The sequence below is a fragment of the Lagenorhynchus albirostris genome, chromosome 1 (assembly GCF_949774975.1).
Source record: "Lagenorhynchus albirostris chromosome 1, mLagAlb1.1, whole genome shotgun sequence".
NCBI classification, from domain to species: Eukaryota; Metazoa; Chordata; class Mammalia; order Artiodactyla; family Delphinidae; genus Lagenorhynchus; species Lagenorhynchus albirostris.
The window spans coordinates 63,250,277-63,271,396 of record NC_083095.1 but is presented as its reverse complement, the minus strand read 5'-3'; the positions used below and the strand labels follow the sequence as shown (position 1 = coordinate 63,271,396).

The following is a 21,120-nucleotide window of genomic DNA, read 5'->3' as shown; positions in this document are numbered from 1 at the left end:
TGTCCCAACACCATCTGTTGAAAAGACTATTTTTTCCTCATTGAATGGACTTGGTACCCTTGTAAAAAATTGGTTATAAGTGTATGGGTTTACTTATGGAGTCTCAGTTCTATTCCATTTGTCCATATACCTATCCTTATGCCAGTATCACACTGTTTTGATTCCTGTAGCTTTGAAATTGGGATGTGTGAGTCTTCCAACGTCGTTCTTCTTTTTCAAGATTCTTTTAGCTCTTCAGCTTTCTTCTCAATTGGCTATGCAGGGTCCGTTGCAATTCTATATAAATTTGAAGATCAGTGTTTCCATATCTGCAAAAAAGGATGTTGAAATTTTCACAGTGGTTACATTGAATCTGTAGATCACTTTGGGTAGTACTGACATTTTAATAGTAATAAAGTATTCTTACCTAAAAACATAGCATGTATTTCCATTTATTTGGCTCTTCTATCATTTCCTTCAGCAGTGGTTTATAGTTCTTCAGTGTACAAGTTATTCCTAGGTATTTCATTCTTTTGGATGCTACTGTAAATGTAATTGCTTTTTTGTTTTAATGTTGAGAGTTATGGGTTTTAAAAAATATTTATTTATTTACTTATAGTTGGCTGTGCTGGCTCTCAGTTGTGGCACGTGGGATCTTCGTTGTGGCATGGGATCTTTAGTTGCAGCATGCAGGCTCTTAGTTGTGGCATGCAGGATCTAGTTCCCTGATCCAATGCATTGGGAGCATGGAGTCTTAACCTCTGGACCACCAGGGAAGTCCCAGTAATTGCTTTCTTAATTTCCTTTTTGGATTGTTCATTACACACATACAGAAACACAACTGGCTTTTGTGTATTGATCTTTTACCCTGAAAATTTGCTGAATTCCTTAATTAGAGCTCTGGTAGCTTTCTTGTGAATTACTTGGGATTTTCTATATATAGGACCATGTTATCTGCAAAAAGAGATAATTTTACTCTTTTTTTTCATTCCAATCTAGATGTCTTTTTTTCTTTTTCTTGTCTATTTGCTCTGGCTAGAACTTCCAGTAAAATGTTGAGTAGCAGCGATGAAAGTGGACGTTCTTATCTTGTTCCTGATCTTATGGAGAAAGCTTTCAATCTTTTACCATTGAGTGAGTTGTTAGCTATGTTTTTTTCGTTGTTTGTTTGTTTTTTGTTTTTTTGCGGTACGCAGGCCTCTCACAGTTGTGGCCTCTCCCATTGCGGAGCACAGGCTACAGACGCGCAGGCTCAGCAGCCATGGCTCACGGGCCCAGCCGCTCTGCAGCATGTGGGATCTTCCTGGACCGGGGCATGAACCTGTGTCCCCTGCATCGGCAGGCGGACTCTCAACCACTGCGCCACCAAGGAAGCCCTGTTTTTTGAATAAATGCCCTTTACCATGTTGAGGAAATTCCCTTTTATTCCTAGATTTCTGAGTTTTAAAAAAAATTATGAAAGAGTGTTAGATTTTATCATGAAAAGTGTTAGATGCCTTTTCTGCATAAATTGAGATAATCATTTTTTTCCTTCATACTATTAATGTGATGTATCGCATTGACTGATTTTCTTATGTTGAATCACTATTGCATTCCTAAGATAAATGCCACTTGGTCGCAGTGCAGAATCATTTTAATATGCTATTGGATTAAGTTTCTTATGTTTTGTTGAGGAGTTTTGCATCTATATTCATAAGGAATTTTGGTCTGTAATTTTTTTTTCCTGTTATGTCTTTATCTGGCGTTAGTATCTTGATAATTGTTGACTCATAGAATGAATTTTATTTTTAATTTTAAAATTTATTTATTTTTGGCTGCATTGGGTCTTCATTGCTGCGCACGGGCTTTCTCTAGTTGTGGCGAGTGGGGGCTACTCTTTGTTGCGATGTACAGGCTTCTCATTGTGGTGGCTTCTCTTGTTGCAGAGCATGGGCCCTAGAGCGTGCAGCTTCAGTAGTTGTGGCACGTGGCCTCGGTAGTTGTGGCTCACGGGTTCTAGAGCACAGGCTCAGTAGTTGTGGAGCACGGGCTCTAGAGCACAGCTCATTAGTTGTGGCGCATGGGCTTAGCTGCTCTGCGGCATGTGGGATCTTCCTGGACCAGGGCTTGAACCCGTGTCCCCTGCATTGGCAGGTGGATTTTTAACCACTGCACCACTAGGGAAGTCCCTCATAGAATGAATTTTGAAGTGTTTCTTCATCTTCAGTTTTTTGGTAGAGTTTGTGAAGAAATGGTGTTAATTCTTTCTTTTTTTTTTTTTTTTTTAATGTTTGGTAGAATTCACCAGTGAAGCCATATGGACTTTTCTTTGTCTTTTATCATATTTGGGAAGTTTTCTCCATTATTTCCTCAAATAATCTTTCTGCCCCTTTTTTTCTCTCTTCTCCCTCTAGAATTTCCATAATGAATGTTAGTCGGCTTGATGGTATCCCACATGTACCTTAGACTCTGTTCAGTTTTCTTCATTTTTTTTTTCCTTTCTGTGCCTATAATTTTTTATTCTGTGCCAATAATTTGAGTTATTTTGTCTTCAGGTTCACTAATTCTTTCTTTTGTCTGCTCAGGTTTGCTATTGAACCCCTCTAGTGAATTTTCACTTCAGTTATTGTACTTTTTAGTTCTGGAATACCTTTGTTTCCTTTTTATAATTTTTCTCTTTATTGATATTCTCATTTTATTGATGTGTTGTTTTCCTCATTTCCTTTAGTTCTTTGTCCATGTTTTCCTTTAGTGATTTGAGTATATTTAAGATAGCTGTTTTAAAGTCTTTGTCTAGGGAGTCCAATGTCTGGGCTTCCTCAAGGCTGATTTTGGTCAAGTTATTTTATTCCTTTGAATGGGCCATAATTTTCTGTTTCTTTGTATGCCTTGTGATGTTTGTTGAAAACTGGATATTTGAATATTATAATGTGATAACTCTGGAAATCAGCTTTTATGCCTTCTCTAGGGTTTGCTGTTTCTTATTTTTTGACTGTTGAAGGCTGTGGTACTCTATGGTTTAGTGACTTTTCCAGACTATTTTTCGCAAAGACTATATATCTTGTCATCTGTGGTCCTTGAAGTCTTTGTTCCTTCAGAGATTTCTTTGAAGGCCAGGAAATAATATAAAATAAAATAAAATAATTATATCCCTCCCACCCAGAAAAAGAAACAGAAAAGAAAAACAGACCAAAAAAACACAACAAACACCTCTCCCAGTCTTTGCAGACTGGCTCTGTATTGGGGCACTCCAACACTTATCCAGGCATGCCTTGAGTTTGGGGATCAGCCTGAGATGAAAATTTAGGGTCCTCTCAAATATTTTCTGAGCATGTGTCTTGCCCTGGACATGTATGTGGTTTTCTCAATTCCTATGAATATTCCTTGTATACATGGGTACTTTTTTTTTTTGAACATCTTTATTGGAGTATAATTGCTTTACAATGGTGTGTTAGTTTCTGCTTTATAAAAAAGTGAATCAGATCTACATATACATATATCCCCATATCTCTTCCCACTTGTGTCTCCCTCCCTCCCACCCTCCCTATCCCACCCCTCTAGGTGGTCACAAAGCACCGAGCTGATCTCCCTGTGCTATGTGGCTCCTTCCCAGTAGCTATCTGTTTTACATTTGGTAGTGTATATATGTCCATGCCACTCTCTCACTGTGTCCCAGCTTACCCTTCCCCCTTCCCGTGTCCTCAAGTCCATTCTCTAGGAGGTCTGCATCTTTTTTCCCATCTTTCCCCTAGGTTCTTCATGACCATTTTTTTTAAGATTCCATATATGTGTTAGCATATGATATTTGTTTTTCTCTTTCTGACTTACTTCACTCTGAATGACAGACTCTAGGTCAATCCACCTCACTACAAATAACTCAGTTTCGTTTCTTTCTATGGCTGAGTAATATTCCATTGTATATATGTGCCACATCTTCTTTATCCATTCATCCAATGATGGACACTTAGGTTGCTTCCATGTCCTGGCTATTGTAAATAGAGCTGCAGTGAACACTGTGGTACCTGACTCATTTTGATTATGGTTTTCTCAGGGTATATGCCCAGTAGTGGGATTGCTGGGTCGTATGATAGTTCAATTTTTAGTTTTTTAAGGAACCTCCATACTGTTCTCTATAGCGGCTGTATCAATTTACATTCCCACCAACAGTGCAAGAGGGTTCCCTTTTCTCCACACCCTCTCCAGCATTTATTGTTTGTAGAGTTTTTGGTGATGGCCATTCTGACCAGTGTGAGATGATATCTCACTGTAGTTTTGATTTACATTTCTCTAGTGATTAATGATGTTGAGCATTCTTTCATGTGTTTGTTGGCAATCTGTATATCTTCTTTGGAGAAATGTCTTTTTAGATCTTCGGCCCATTTTTGGATTGCGTTGTTTGTTTCTTTGATATCAAGCTGCAGGAGCTGCTTGTAAATTTTGGAGATTAATCCTTTGTCAGTAGCTTCGTTTGCAAATATTTTCTCCCATTCTGAGGGTTCTCTTTTTGTCTTGTTTATGGTTTCCTTTGCTGTGCAAAAGCTTTGAAGTTTCATTAGGTCCCACTTGTTTATGTTTGTTTTTATTTCCATTTCTCTAGGAGGTGGGTCAAAAAGGATCTTGCTGTGATTTATGTCATAGAGTGTTCTGCCTATATTTTCCTCTAAGAGTTTGATAGTGTCTGGCCTTACATTTAGGTCTTTAATCCATTTTGAGTTTATTTTTGTGTATGGTATTAGGGAGTGTTCTAATTTCATTCTTTTACATGTAGCTGTCCAGTTTTCCCAGCACCACTTATTGAAGAGGCTGTCTTTTCTCCACTGTATATTCTTGCCTCCTTTATCAAAGATAAGGTGACCATATGTGCGTGGGTTTACCTCTGGGCTTTCTATCCTGTTCCATTTATCTATGTTTCTGTTTTTGTGCCAGTACCATACTGTCGTGATTACTGTAGCTTTGTAGTATAGTCTGAAGTCAGGGAGCCTGATTCCTCCACCTTTATTTTTCTTAAGATTGCTTTGGCTATTTGGGGTCTTTTGTGTTTCCAGGCCAATTGTGAAATTTTTTGTTCTAGTTCTGTGAAAAATGCCAGTGGTAGTTTGATAGGGATTGCATTGAATCTGTATATTGTTTTGGGTAGTAGAGTCATTTTCACAATGTTGATTCTTCCAATCCAAGAACATGGTATATCTCTCCATCTATTTGTATCATCTTTAATTTCTTTCATCAGTGTCTTATAGTTTTCTGCATACAGGTCTTTTGTCTCCTTAGGTAGGTTTATTCCTAGGTATTTTATTCTTTTTGTTGCAATGGTAAATGGGAGTGTTTTCTTGATTTCACTTTCAGATTTTTCATCATTATTGTATAGGAATGCAAGAGATTTCTGTGCATTAATTTTGTATCCTGCTACTTTACCAAATTCATTGATTAGCTCTAGTAGTTTTCTGGTAGCATCTTTAGAATTCTCTATGTATAGTATCATGTCATCTGCAAACAGTGACAGCTTTACTTCTTCTTTTCGGATTTAGATTCCTTTTATTTCTTTTTCTTCTCTGATTGCTGTCGCTAAAACTTCCAAAAGTATGTTGAATAACAGTGGTGAGAGTGGGCAACCTTGTCTTGTTCCGGATCTTAGTGGAAATGGTTTCACTTTTTCACCACTGAGGACGATATTGGCTGTGGGTTTGTCATATATGGCCTTAATATGTTGAGGTAAGTTCCCTCGAGGCCTACTTTCTGGAGGGTTTTTATCATAAATGGGTGTTGAATTTTGTTGAAAGCTTTCTCTGCATCTATTGAGATGATCATATGGTTTTTCTCCTTCGATTTGTTAATATGGTGTATCATATTGATTGGTTTGCATATGTTGAAGAATCCTTGCATTCCTGGGATAAACCCCACTTGATCATGGTATATGATCCTTTTAATGTGCTGTTGGGTTCTGTTTGCTAGTATTTTGTTGAGGATTTTTGCATCTATGTTCATCAGTGATATTGGCCTGTAGTTATTTTTCTTTCTGACATCTTTGTCTGGTTTTGGTATCAGGGTGATGGTGGCCTCATAGAATGGGTTTGGGAGTGTTCCTCCCTCTGCTATATTTTGGAAGAGTTTGAGAAGGATAGGTGTTAGCTCTTCTCTAAATATTTGATAGAATTCACCTGTGAAGCCATCTGATCCTGGGCTTTTGTTTGGTGGAAGATTTTAAATCACAGTTTCAATTTCAGTGCTTGTGATCGGTCTGTTCATATTTTCTATTCCTGGTTCAGTCTCGGAAGGTTGTGCATTTCTAAGCATTTGTCCATTCCTTCCAGGTTGTCCATTTTATTGGCATATAGTTGCTTGTAATAATCTCTCATCATCCTTTGTATTTCTGCAGTGTCACTTGTTACTTCTCCTTTTTCATTTCTAATTCTATTGATTTGAGTCTTCTCCCTTTTTCCTTGATGAGTCTGGCTAATGGTTTATCAATTTTTTTTATTATCTCAAAGAACCAGATTTTAGGTTTATTGATCTTGGCTATCGTTTCCTTCCTTTCTTTTTCATTTATATCTGATCTGATCTTTATTATTTCTTTCCTTCTGCTAACTTTGGGTTTTTTATTTTTTTGATCTTCTTTCTCTAATTGCTTTAGGTGTAAGGTTAGGTTGTTTATTTGAGTTTTTTCTTGTTCTGGAGGTAGGATTGTATTGCTATAAACTGCTTTTGCTGCCTCCCATAGGTTTTGGCCTGTTGTGTTTTCATAGTCATTTGTTTCTAGGTATTTTTTGATTTCCTCTTTGATTTCTTCAATGATCTCTTGGTTATTAAGTAGTTTATTTTTTAGCCTCCATGTGTTTGTATTCTTTACAGATTTTTTTTCCTGTAATTGATATCTAGTCTCATAACATTGTGGTCAGAAAAGATACTTGATATGATTTCAAATTTCTTAAATTTACCAAGGATTGATTTGTGACCCAAGGTATGATCTATCCTGGAGAATGTTCCATGAACACTTGAGAAGAAAGTATATTCTGTTGTGTTTGGATGGATGTCCTATAAATATCAATTAAGCCTATCTTGTTTAATGTATCATTTAAAGCTTGTGTTTCCTTATTTATTTTCATTTTAGATGATCTGTCCATTGGTGAAAGTGGGGTATCAATGTCCCCTACTATGGTTGTCTTACTGTCGATTTCCCCTTTTATGGCTGTTAGTATTTGCCTTATGTATTGAGGTGTTCCTATGTTGGGTGCATAAATAGTTACAATTGTTATATCTTCTTCTTGGATTGATCCCTTGATAATTATGTAGTGTCCTTCTTTGTCTCTTTTTAATTTATTTTTATTTTTATTTATTTATTTATTTTTCACGGTACGCAGGCCTCTCACTGTTGTGGCCTCTCCCGTTGCGGAGCACAGGCTCCGGATGCACAGGCTCAGCAGCCATGGCTCATGGGCCCAGCCGCTCCGCGGCATGTGGGATCTTCCCGGACCGTGGCATGAACCCGTGTCCCCTGCATCGGCGGGAGGACTCTCAACCACTGCACCACCACTTTGTCTCTTTTAATAGTCTTTGTTTTAAAGTCTATTTTTTCTGATATGAGAATTGCTACTCCAGATTTCTTTTGGTTTCCATTTGCATGGAATATCTTTTTCCATCCCCTCACTTTCAGTCTGTATGCGTCCCTAGGTCTGAAGTGGGTCTCTTGTGTACAGCATATATATGGGTCTTGTTTTGTATCCATTCAGCCAGTCTGTGTCTTTTGGTTGGAGCATTTAATCCATTTTCATTTAAGGTAATTATCGATATGTATGTTCCTATTACCATTTTCTTCATTGTTTTAGGTTTGTTATTGTAGGTCTTTCCTTCTCTTGTGTTTCCTGCCCAGAGAAGTTCCTTTAGCATTTGTTGTAAAGCTGGTTTGGTGGTGCTGAATTCTCTTAGCTTTTGCTTGTCTGTAAAGGTTTTAATTTCTCCATCAAATCTGAATGAGATTCTTGCTGGGTAGAGTAATCTTGGTTGTAGGTTCTTCCCTTTCATCACTTTAAATATGTCCTGTCATTCCCTTCTGGCTTGCAGAGTTTCTGCTGAAAGATCAGCTGTTAACGTTAAAGGAATTCCCTTGTATGTTATCTGTTGTTTTTCTCTTGCTGCTTTTAATACTTTTTCTTTGTATTTATTTTTTATAGTTTGATTAATATATGTCTTGGCATGTTTCTCCTTGGATTTATGCTGTATGGGACTCTCTCTGCTTCCTGGACTTGATTAACTATTTCCTTTAACATATTAGGGAAGTTTTCAACTATAATCTCTTCAAATGTTTTCTCAGTCCCTTTCGTTTTGTCGTCTTCTTCTGGGACCCCTATAATTCGAATGTTGGTGCGTTTAATGTTGTCCCTGAGGTCTCTGGTACTGTCCTCAATTCTTTTCATTCTTTTTTCTTTATTCTGCTCTGCAGTAGTTATTTCCACTATTTTATCTTCCAGGTCACTTATCCGTTCTTCTGCCTCAAGTATTCTGCTATTGATTCCTCCTAGAGAATTTTTAATTTCATTTATTGTTTTTTTCATCACTGTTTGGTTGCTGTTTAGTTCTTCTAGGTCCTTGTTAAACGTTTCTTCTATTTTCTCCATTCTATTTCCAAGATTTTGGATCATCTTTACTATCATTACTCTGAATTCTTTTTCAGGTAGACTGCCTATTTCCTCTTCGTTTGTTTGGTCTGGTGGATTTTTACCTTGCTCCTTCATCTGCTGTGTGTTTCTCTGTCTTTTTATTTTGCTTAACTTACTGTGTTTGGGGTCTCCTTTTCGCAGGCTGCAGGTTCATAGTTCCTCATGTTTTTGGTGTCTGCCCCCAGTGGCTAAGTTTGGTTCCATGGGTTGTGTAGGCTTCCTGGTGGAGAGGACTAGTGCCTGTGTTCTGGTGCATGAAGCTGTGTGTTGTCTTTCTTGTGGGCAGGTACATGTGTGGTGGTGTGTTTTGGGGTGTCTGTGACCTTACTATGATTTTAGGCAGCCTCTCTGCTAATGGGTGGTGTTGTGTTCCTGTCTTGATAGTTGTTTGGCATAGGGTGTCCAGCACTGTAGCTTGCTGGTCGTTGAGTGAAACTGGGTCTTGGTGTTGAGATGGAGATCTCTGGGAGATATTCGCCATGTGATATTACGTGGAGCTGGGAGGTCTCTGGTGGACCAGTGTCCTGAACTTGGCTCTCCCACCTCAGAGGCACAGCCCTGATGCCTGGCTGGAGCACCAAGAGCCTGTCATCCACACAGCTCAGAATAAAATGGAGAAAGAAAGAAAGAGAGAAAGAGAGAAAGAGAGAAAGAGAGAAAGAGAGAGAGAGAGAGAAAGAAAGAAAGAAAGAAAGAAAGAAAGGAAGGAAGGAAGGAAGGAAGGAAGGAAGGAAGGAAGAAAGGAAGAAAGGAAGAAAGAGATAAAATAAAATGAAATAAAATAAAGTTATTAAAATAACAAAAAATAATTATTTAAAAAATTTTAAAAGTAATAAAAAAAAGAAAGAAGAGAGCCACTAAACCAAAAAACAAATCCACCAATGATAACAAGCACTAAAAACTATAGTAAAAAAACAAAAAAGCAAACAAACAAAAAAAAACCAGACAGAACCCAGGACAAATGGTAAAAGCAAAGTGAAACAGACAAAATCACACACAGAAGCATAGGCATACACACTCACAAAAAGAGAAAAGGGCAAAAAAAAAAAAAATATATATATATATATCGTTGCTCCCAAAGTCCACCCTCTCAATTTGTGTTGATTCGTTGTCTATTCAGGTATTCCACATATGCAGGGTACATCAAGTTGACTGTAGAGATTTAAGTCCCTGCTCCTGAGGCTGCTGGGAGAGATTTCACTTTCTATTCTTTGGTCGCACAGCTCCTGGGGTTCAGCTTTGGATTTGGCCCCACCTCTGCGTGTAGGTTGCCTGAGGGCGTCTGTTCTTCGCTCAGACAGGACGGGGTTAAAGTAGCAGCTGATTCGGGGGCTTTGGCTCACTCAGGCCGTGGGGGAGGGAGGGGTGCGGATGCGGGGCGAGCCTGCAGCGGCAGAGGCCAGCAGGACGTTGCACCAGCCTGAGGCGCTCCATGCGTTCTCCCGGGGATGTTGTCCCTGGATCCCGGGACCCTGGCAGTGGCGGGCTGCACAGGCTCCCGGGAGGGGTGTGTGGATAGTAACCTGTGCTCGCACACAGGCTTCTTGGTGGTGGCAGCAGCAGCCTTAGCATCTCATGCCCATCTCTGGGGTCCGCGCTGATAGCTGCAGCTTGCGCCCGTCTCTGGAGCTCCTTTAAGTGGCACTCTGAATCCCCTCTCCTTGCGCACCAGGAAACAAAGAGGGAAGAAAAAGCCTCTTGCCTCTCCGGCAGGTCCAGACTTTTTCCCGGACTCCCTCCCAGCTAGCCGTGGTGCACAAACCCCTTCAGGCTGTGTTCACGCCGCCAACCCCAGTCCTCTCCCTGGGATCCTACCGAAGCCCAAGCCTCAGCTCCCAGCCCCTGCCCACCCCGGCGGGTGAGCAGACAAGCCTCTTGGGCTGGTGAGTGCTGGTCAGCCCCAATCCTCTGTGCGGGAATCTCTCCACTTTGCCCTCCACACCCCTGTTGCTGTGCTCTCCTCCGCGGCTCCGAAGCTTCCCCCCTCTGCCCGTGAAGGGGTTTCCTAGTGTGTGGAAACCTTTCCTCCTTCACAGCTCCGTCCCACTGGTGCAGGTCCCGTCCCTATTCTTTTGTCTCTGTTTATTCTTTTTTCTTTTGCCCTACCCATGTACGTGAATGGTTTCTTGACTTTTGGGAGGTCGGAGGTCTTCTGCCAGCGTTCAGTAGGTGTTCTGTAGGAGTTGTTCCACGTGTAGATGTATTTTTGATGTATTTGTGGGGAGGAAGGTGATCTCTGCGTCTTACTCTTCTGCCATCTTGAAGCTCCTCACCTACGTGGGTACTTTTGAATGTGCTAATTTCCCAAAGAATCTCTCTCAGTTTTTCCTCCCAGGCCTTAGGTGGTCTGTGGTATGTCTGGACCCTATTATTTTACCTCAGGCATCTGTGGGTTACTTGTATGCCTTGCAGCTAATATATTCAGCTTTTCTGGCCTGAGTTCTCAGTTAGTCCAAGAATAGACACGCACTTGAGTCGGCCCTTCAGGTAGCCTTACACAGGTTAGAATAGACATATACAGTAATTTGCAAATAAGGTTTGCTCTGCTTCCTCTGGAACCAAGGACCAGGGTCCACACTAGGAATATGGACTGTGCTGTTTCAACACTGCCACCGTGCCAGGGTGGGGTGAGGCAAGTGCAAGTAAAAAGGCCACAAAGCTTTCTTAGTTTCCAAGTTGTCTTTTTCTTGGTTAGGCATTCATTTGGTTGCTGTAAACCTTTGATTGTTTCCCAGAGTTCTGTCAGAGTTGGTGCTGACAATTTCTGTTTATTTTTCAATATTATAGTGGGGGAACGAGAACTTGGAACTGTCTACTCCACCATTCAGACAACATCATCATCATTAGCATGTAATACATTAGAATTTTTGGTTTACAGAGCACCTCTAATTTCTGTAGTGAGTTTGTTTCTGGAGTAATTTGAGACTTAGTTATTTGTCCACTTTATTTCTACTCTTAATGAAAGATGTTGTTACCAATTATAACAATTTCTTATTTATTTATTTTTAAATTAAAAAATATTTTTATTGGAATATGGTTGATTTACAATGTTGTGTTAGTTTCAGGTGTACAACAAAGTGATTCAGTTACACATATATATATATCTCTACTCTTTTTTCAATTCTTTTCTCATATAGGCCATTACAGAGTATTGAGTAGGGTTCCCTGTGCTATACAGTAGGTCCTTATGAGTTAGCTATTTTATATATAGTAGTGTGTATGTGTCAGTCCCAATCTGCCAGTTTATCCCTCCCCACCCCTTACCCCCTGGTAACTGTAAGTTTGTTTTCTACATTTGTAACTTGGCTTTGTAGATAAGTTCATTTGTACCCTTCTATAGGTTCCACATATAAGCAATATCATATGATATTTATGACCATAATTTCTACACTTAAGCTCCTGTAAGTCCGTCGTTCTCAACCCTGGCTGCACATTATACTTGCCTACAGAGATGCTCAGAATCCTCCTCAGACTTGGAAAATCTGAAACTCTGAGGGCGAGTAGAAAAGTGAATAAACTCAACTAGGGTTCTCTTTAGAGTCTCATTGGGAAGGATAATAATATATACATATTTTAACATATAGTAAAGCACTATGAACATCACTGTAATACAGGCACACCTCAGAGATATCGCAGGTTCTGTTCCAGACCATCCCAATAAAGCGAATATGCAATAAAGCAAGTCACACAAATTTTTTGGTTTCTCAGTGCATATAAAAGTTATATTTACACTATACCATAGTTTATTAAGTGTGCCATAGCATTATGTGTAAAGAAACAATGCAAGTACCTTAATTAAAAAACAGTTTATTGCTAAAAAATGTTAAGCATCATCTGAGCCTTCAGTGAATTATAACTTTTTTTTTGGTAGGGGGCCTTGCCTCCATATTGATGGCTGCTACCTGATCAAGGCAGTGGTTGCTAAATGTTGGAGTGATTGTAGCAGTTCCTTCAAATAAGACCACAGTGAAGTTTCCTTCTTCAATTGACTCTTCCTTTCAAAAATGATCTTTCCGTAGCATTCAATGATGTTTGATAGCATTTTACCAACAGTAGAATTTCTTTCAAAATTGGAGTCAGTCCTCTCAAACTCTGTTGCTGCTTTACCAACTAAGTTTATGGAATATTCTAAATCCTTTGTTGTCATTTCAACAATCTTCACAGCATCTTCACAAGGAGCAGATTCCATCTCAAGAAACCCCTTTCTTTGCTCATCCATAAGAAGCAACTCCTCATCCATTAAAGTTTTATCATGAGATTGCAGCAACTCAGTCACATCTTCAGACTCCACTTCTAATTCTAGTTCTCTTGCTATTTCCACCACATCTGCAGTTACTTCCTCCTGTGAAGACTTGAACCCTTCACAGTCATCCATGAAATTTGGAATCAACTTCCAAACTCCTCTTAATGTTGATATTTTGACCTCTTCCCATGAATCACGTTGTTCTTAATGGCATCTAGAACGTTTTTCTTGTTTCCAGGTTTTCAATATACTTTGCCCAGATTCATCAGAGGAATCACCATCTATGGCAGCTATAGCCTTATGAAATGTATCTTAAAGAATAAGACTTGAAAGTCAAAATTACTCCTTGATTCATGGGCTGCAAAATGAATGTTGTGTTGGCAGACTTGAAAACAACGTGAATCTCACTGTACATCTCCATCAGAGCTCTTGGGTGACCAGATTACATTGTCAGTGAGTGGTAATATTTTGAAAGGAATCTTTTTTTCTGAGCAGTTTGTCTCAAAAGTGGGCTTAAAAATTTCAGTAAACCATGTTGCAAACAGATGTGCTGTCATCCAGGCTGTGTGGTCCCATTGATGGAGCACAGGCAGAGTAGATTTACTGTAATTCTTAATCCATAGAATTTTCAGAATGATAAATGAGCATTGGCTTTAATGTCAAGTCCCCAGGTGCATTAGCCCCATACAAGAGAGTCAGCCTGTTCTTTGAAGCTTTGAAGCCAGGCATTCACTTCTCTAGCTATGAAAGTTCTTGACGGCACCTTCTTCCAATAGAAGACTGTTTCGTCTGCTTTGAAAATCTGTTGTGTAGTGCAGTCACCTTCATTCATTACCTTAGCTAGATCTTCTGGATAACTTGCTGCAGCTTCTACATCAGCACTTGCTGCTTCATCTTGCACTTTAGTGTTTCTTAAACCTCATGAACCAACTCTGCTAGCTTCAAACATTTCTTCTGTAGCTTCCGCACCTCTCTCAGCCTTCCTAGAAATGAAGAGAGTTAGGGCCTTGCTCTGGATTAGGCCTTCACTTAAGGGAATGTTGTGACTGGTTTGGTCCATCCAGACCACTAAAACTTTCTCTTTATCAACCATAAGACTGTTTGGCTTTCCTATCATTTATCTGTTCACTGGAGCAGCACTTTTAATTTCCTTCAAGAACTTTTCCTTTTCATTCACAACTTGGCTAACTGTTTGGCACAAGAGGCCTAGCTTTTGGCCTTTCTTGGCTTTGGACGTGCCTGCCTCACTAAGTTTAATCATTTCTAGCTTTTGATTTAAAGTGAGAGACATGCGACTCTTCCTTTCACTTAAACACTTAGTGGCCATTGTAGGGTTATTAATTGGCTTAATTTCAAAATTGTTATGTCCCAGGGAATAGGGAGGCCTGAGGAGAGGGAGAGAGGCAGGGGAATGGCCAGTTGGTGGAGCAGTCAGAACCCACACAGCATTTGTGGATTAAGTTTGCTGTCTTATATGGGAACGATTTGTGGTGCCCCAGAACAATTACAATAGTAACATCAAAGATCACTGATCACAGATCACTGTAACAAATACAACAACAACAAAATGTTTGAATATTCTGAGAATTATGAAAATGCGATACAGAGACACAAAGTGAACACATGCTGTTGGAAAAATGGCACCTATAGACTTGCTCGATGCAAGGTTGCCACAAACTTTTAATTTGTCAAAAAACGCAGTATCTCTGAAGCCAGTAAAATGAGGTATGCCTGTAAAGTGTAAGTATAGCTCATTCTTGAATGATGAAATTAAAAATTTACTTATGGAAAATCTAACATTTTTATTCTTAAATATTTTGCTTCAATAAAGGCAGAACATACTATTTAAAGTTAACCAATGATTAACTTTGACAAAATTAATGTATCAATACACAGCTGAATTAATTTTTCTAATTGTGTACTTATTATATATATGTATGTATGTCTATTTCTACACATATATAATTAGACAGGTAGTTATTTTAAAAGATAGAATCTTTAAAGTGTTTAATGTAATGTTTAATTTTTCATTATTATACCTTGACTGGAAAAAAGGAAAAATAAACTGTTTCTCTAATTATCATACTTAGTGAAGTAAGTCAGAAAGAGAAACACAAACACTGTATGATATCAGTTACATGTAGAATCTAAAGTATGACACAGATGAACCTATCTACGAAACAGAAACAGATTCACAGAGAACAGACTTGTGGTTGCCAAGGGGGAAGGGGGTAGGGGAGGGAAGGATTGGGAGTTTGGGGTTAGCGGTTGCAAACCATTATGTATAGGATGGATAAACAACAAGGTCCCACTATATAGCACAGAGAACTGTATTCAATATCCTGTGATAAACCATAATGGAAAAAAAGAATTTTTAAGAAGAATGTATACATACATAATATATATATATATATATGTAACTGAATCACTTTGCTGTACAGCAGAAATTAACACATTGTAAATCAATTACACTTCAATAAGAAAGACAATTTACAGAAAAAATGTCAATCGGTGGCTAAGAAACGTGTAACATAAAAATTCATTGTTGACTAAACAAAGAAAATTTTAAAAAATGTATCTCTAAATGTATAGTTCTATAGCCAGCAGCCTTGTGAAAATATTGTTTATTTATGTATGGTTAATGTGCTTAGGACTTTTTACTTTCAGGAAATAGTCTAAAGTAAATCATTAATTCAAAATGATATTCTTCTAGAAGAGAGACACCAGACCCTACTGAGTCAGAGGCTCTCAATGGTCCCTCAAAACCTTCCTAACACTGCTCTCTGCACTAGTGTTCTTTTGGTCAGCTCCCTTTCTAAAGTCAAGCGCTATCTAGACCCTCCCTCTTTAGGTTAGTCTCCAGGGGAAAGGTGTTGGCTCATTTATCGCTATTCAGCCTCTCTTTCTTTCCCACAGGAGCCAGTCTAGTTATCATTCTTTTAAAAAAATTACTTAATTTTATTGAAGTATAGTCGATTTACAATGTTGTGTTAATTTTTACTGTACAGCAAAGTGATTCAGTTATGCATGTATATACATTCTTTTTCATATTCTTTTCCATTATGGTTTATCACCAGTTATTGAATACAGTTCCCTGTGTCATTCTTTTTTTTCTTTTTTTTTTTTTAATGGCTTGGACAAAAAAGAGAAAACTATATACTTTTTTCCAGTAGAGACACATTACTATTTGCTCCCTTAAGGAGGAATTTCAAGGAGAAGACCTCAGAACATTTTAAACCAATGTCATGAATGCTTCCTTTTACTAAAAGAACCCCCCCTAAAATAATGCTGTCCTCAAGAGGGTCATCTGATAGTTTTGTTGCTGTCTTCTCATTTCTACTATATTTGGATAATCACTGTGGTGAAATTACTGGAGAAATAGATGCTATGCTAGAATTTTCACAACAGAGTCAACTTTCTTCCGCCCTCAAACCCACCTTTCATGGTGCACACGTGGCATTTCCTCTATGTATCTGTGCTTTAACTTGCTACACTTGATTTTTATTGTTTTTTTTAGATGGCGCTCCAATTGGCTTACTCTATAACAAATATTCACTACATGTTTAGAATCTCAAGTTGTGCCCCATCTTTTTTTCACATTGGTTAGAAGGGCAGGCATCGAAGCACAGAACTGGGACAGTCACTGCTTATGTTTGTGCTTTATCTCATTAAGTGCTGATCACCAGGAGAGCAAACAGCCTGTCGTGAAATTTGCCTTGCAAACAATATAACAAAGAAATCTCATGAAAAGAGGCTGAGCAGAAGGTGTGTTTAATCTGTTGTGGTGTTGGTTAGCCCCAGTTTCAGACTAAGAGCGATGATACTTGGAAGAAAATTGGGAGTCTGCCTGCGGGCAACATTTACCCCTGATGTAGAGATTGCTACAGAAACCTAACGGTTGGAAGTTTTCAACATACAAATCAGGATTTATTAAAGGAATTAATATCTTTGAATGCTCACAAAGCAATCCTGTTTTCCTGCAAGATGGATGAAAGGCAGAGATTTCAAAAGATTTGCTAGAAAACATCAATAGCCAATCCTGCTGATTTAATTTTTTCGATCCCTCAGGCATCCAAAGAAGTTGTGACTTGTCCACATTTGCCTCGGAAGCAAAGCAATATTGTAAATTAAAAATGGATGGAGCTTAGCTGGCTGCATTTCATTTTTAATTAGTTGGATCTTCACAATATTTTTTAATGTTTCTTAAGCTCAGAAGCTAAGGAACTTCCTCCTCCCATTCGTTGTAAAGAGGGTACAGGGAGTATTGGGTGACATTCACTTAACACACCCAGGAGAAAGTTCTTAGGCTTAGCTGTCCATTCCAAACATGAAGAGAAACGGTATTTAGTCAGCTCCATTCCTATTCTCTTTTATTCTTTTTTTAAAAAAATTAATTTATTTAATTTATTTATATTTGGCTGAGTTGGGTCTTCGTTGCTGCATGTGGGCTTTCTCTAGTTGTGGCGAGCAGGGGCTACTCTTCTTGAGGTGCGCAGGATTCTCATTGCGGTGGTTTCTCTTGTTGTGGAGCACAGGCTGTAGGTGCTCGTGCTTCAGTAGTTGTGGCATGTGGGTTCAGTAGTTGTGGCATGTGGGTTCAGTAGTTGTGGTTTGCGGGCTCTAGAGTGTAGCCTCAGTAGTTGTGGCACACGGGCTTAGTTGCTCCGCAGCTTGTGGGATCTTCCTGGACCAGGGCTTGAACCTGTGTCCCCTGCATTGGCAGGCTGATTCTTTTTTTTTTTTTAGAATCCATATATATGTGTTAGCATACGGTATTTGTTTTTCTCTTTCTGACTTACTTCGCTCTGTAGGACAGACTCTAGGTCCTTCCACCTCACTACAAATAACTCAATTTCGTTTCTTTTTATGGCTGAGTAATATTCCACTGTATATATGTGCCACATCTTCTTTATCCATTCATCTGTCGATGGACACTTAGGTTGCTTCCATGTCCTGGCTATTGTAAATAGAGCTGCAATGAACATTGTGGTACATGACTCTTTTTGAATTATGGTTTTCTCAGGGTATATGCCTAGTAGTGGGATTGCTGGGTCGTATGGTAGTTCTATTTTTAGTTTTTTAAGGAACCTCCATACTGTTCTCCATAGTGGCTGTATCAATTTACATTCCCACCAACAGTGCAAGAGGGTTCCACACCCTCTCCAGCATCTATTGTTTGTAGATTTTTTGATGATGGTGGCAGGCTGATTCTTAACCACTGCATCACCAGGGAAGCTCTCTTTTATTCTTTTTTTTTTTTTTTTTTTTTTTTGCGGTACGCGGGCCTCTCACTGCTGTGGCCTCTCCCGTTGCGGAGCACAGGCTCCGGACACGCAGGCTCAGCGGCCATGGCTCACGGGCCCAGTCGCTCCGCGGCATATTGGATCTTCCCGGACCGGGGCACGAACCCGCGTCCCCTGCATCGACAGGCGGATTCTCAACCGCTGCGCCACCAGGGAAGCCCTCTCTCTTTTATTCTTGAGCAAGCAGAGATTTCCTATTCCTTTTAACCAGTTGGGAACTCACAGACATAAACTCCCCAGAGATTGACGCTAGAAATCAAAGCAAATTCTGACAAAGTGTAACAAAAGCAACGGATTTTGCTTTCAGCATTTTGTTGAGATGTGTGGCTAATTTGTAGGATGATCTTGGAATTATGTTTTCCCTATGAGAATCAAAAAGAAAAAGAATGGTCATGTAATACATGAGATTAATCCTTCATTCATTCAAAATATATTTGTTGACTACTCTTTTATGTCAGGCACTATTTTAAGCACTCGGGATGAAGTGATGAACAGAAAGTCAAGATCCCAGACCTCATGAAGCTTGCATTCCTTTGCAGAAATATTCTGCCCTAAACAATACTCTGTAAATGGGGAGGTGAATTTTGGGAGCACTTGAACTCTATCAAGGTAACATCCATAGATTTTCAATATAGGTATATCTAAATCTGTAATCTTATCAATTATATTTAATCTTACCTGAAGAATATGTTAAGAGAAACCTAGAAAAAGGGGAAATCAAGAGTAGGAATTTGCTATTATGTCTTCAGCACCCTGGGCAGGGGGCCTCTGATAGCAGCTTCCAGTTCCCTTTGCAAGTCAACCTTGATGGTGGAGATGGAAACATCAGACTAGCTTGATGCCGTTAGTAAAGGTCACCCAACTAACTTCCACTACTATGATTCCAAGGTGATCAAGCAACCTTCTGGTGTAATGTGGCTGCCCATATGGGGTTTCTTACAGGGAGAGAATGTGCTCTTTACAGTTCCAAGTACTCCAGTCCTTTTCATGTCAGAGTTCTAACTATACATAGAGCAGCGTTCTGGTTTGTATTCATATATCTTGAAAATTTGGTTATCATGAATCTGAACGTCTCTGGGTATTCTGATGAAGTTGGATTTCTAGAACAGTAAAACTGAAGCTTAGACCCTCAAATAGTGTTTCTCCAAGGGTGGTTTTAAATCTTCTGGCATGAGGGAAAAGCAACAAATAACTTACCAGGGAACTCCCATAAGGTTATCAGCTGATTTTTCAGCAGAAACTCTGCAGGCCAGAAGGGAGTGGCACGATAATATTTAAAGTGATGAAAGGGAAGAACCTACAACCAAGAATACTCTACCCAGCAAGGTTCTTATTCAGATTAGTTGGAAAAATCAAAAGCTTTACAGAATCAAAAGCTAAAAGAATTCAGCACCACCAGACCAGCTTTGCAACAAATGCTAAAGGAACTTCCCTAGGTGGAAAAGAAAAGGCCACAACTAGAAACAAGAAAATTATGAATGGAAAATCTCACTGGTAAAGGCAAACATACAGTAAATGTAGGAAATCATCAGCACACAACTATGATATCAAAACCAGCAATTGCGAGCATAGGAGAGTACAAATGCAAGGTATTGGAAATGCAATTGAAATGAAAAAACCAGCAACTTAAAACAATCTTGTTTATTTATTTATTTTAAAAATATTTATTTTTTTATTTGGCTGTGCTGGGTCTTAGTTGTGGCATGCGAACACTTAGTTGCAGCGTGTGGGATCTAGTTCCCTGACCAGTGATCGAACCCGGGCCCTCTCCATTGGGAGCATGGGGTCTTAGCCACTGGACCACCAGGCAAGTCCCAGACAATCTTGTTTATATATAGACTGCTATATAAATTTTCTGGCATGAGAGTCATCTAACTCAGGGGCTTTGTTAAACACACAGATTCCTGGACCCATATTGTGCTCATACTGAATCAGAATCTTTGAGAATGGGGCTCCAGATCTGCATTTTACTAAAGTTCCCAAATGATTCCAATGCATAGTAAAGTTGAGGGTCACTGCCTGAGAAGCCCAGGACCACCACCAGTGAAGCTCTATTAGGGCATTTAGCCCTTTTCCTAGATAACATCTCCATCTTTATAATTACAGCAAAGTATTTTAGCAAATTGTCTTACAGGCTTGGTGGCTTTCCCAATCTGGCCTCTTTCCAGTCTCATTTCTCACTTCTCCTCTCAATCCTTTGTGCTTCAACACTCTGAATAGGCGCATTTCATTCGTACGTGTCTGGAGGGTTTTTTTTTGGTGGGGGGGCGGTGGGGACAATAAATAGCATCCTAATTTCCGACCTGAGTTCTAAACCAACTGAGAAAGATAAAGGAGGCAGTTTGAGAGGAAAATCACACTTTTATTCCTAATGATGGCTCGGTTGGAGAATGTAGAAAATAAGGGGCTTCTTAATTCTGAACTCCAGAATTAGACACACTTACCCATCCTGCCCAGGAAGAAATGGATAACTACTGACCTCTTCTCTCAGGGGCAACCAATTACTTCCATGCTTGGGTAAGGCCAAGAGCAGACCAGGTTGATCAGAAAGAAGAGAGAGGAAGAAGGTGGCTGAGTTAAGCATACCAAGTTCCGGTCCCTAACTCACTAATCAAATGACATCATTTCTCTTCCCCTAGTGAGGAATGAGTGGATGAGGGAAAGGAGAGTCCAGGAATGTCACTCTAACAGATGTCCCTTGACATGAAAGAAAACATCAGGCGTGGGGGGCAAATGCTCCCCCTGACAACATGACTGATCTTGGTGCCTGAGGTACCGTATTGCTCCCTACTCCCTCCTCTTATTTTGAATGCTTTACTCCACTCATCTTTCAAGATGCAGCTCAAATGTTAACTCCTCTGTAAAACTTGAGGGAATTGAGGGGAACACTCCTTTTATGCTGTCATAGGGCTTTGAACAAATTTTATTATGGTCCTTGTCATGGAATATACTTACATGGCTTCCC

The 21,120-nt window shown here is 39.4% G+C and overlaps 1 long non-coding RNA gene across 2 annotated transcripts in view; it reads left to right on the top strand.

The window, feature by feature from the left end:
• LOC132517027 (uncharacterized) overlaps window positions 1–21,120 on the top strand; it is a 149,706-nt gene that overhangs the window by 77,660 nt on the left and 50,926 nt on the right. Inside the window, exon 3 of one of the 2 annotated variants that reach the window (XR_009539561.1) lies at window positions 20,795–20,907. The exons of the other annotated variant lie outside the window; for it this stretch is intronic. This is a non-coding gene — a long non-coding RNA (uncharacterized LOC132517027). Of the gene's footprint in view, window positions 1–20,794; window positions 20,908–21,120 lie in introns of those variants that run through there. 2 annotated transcript variants of the gene reach the window in all.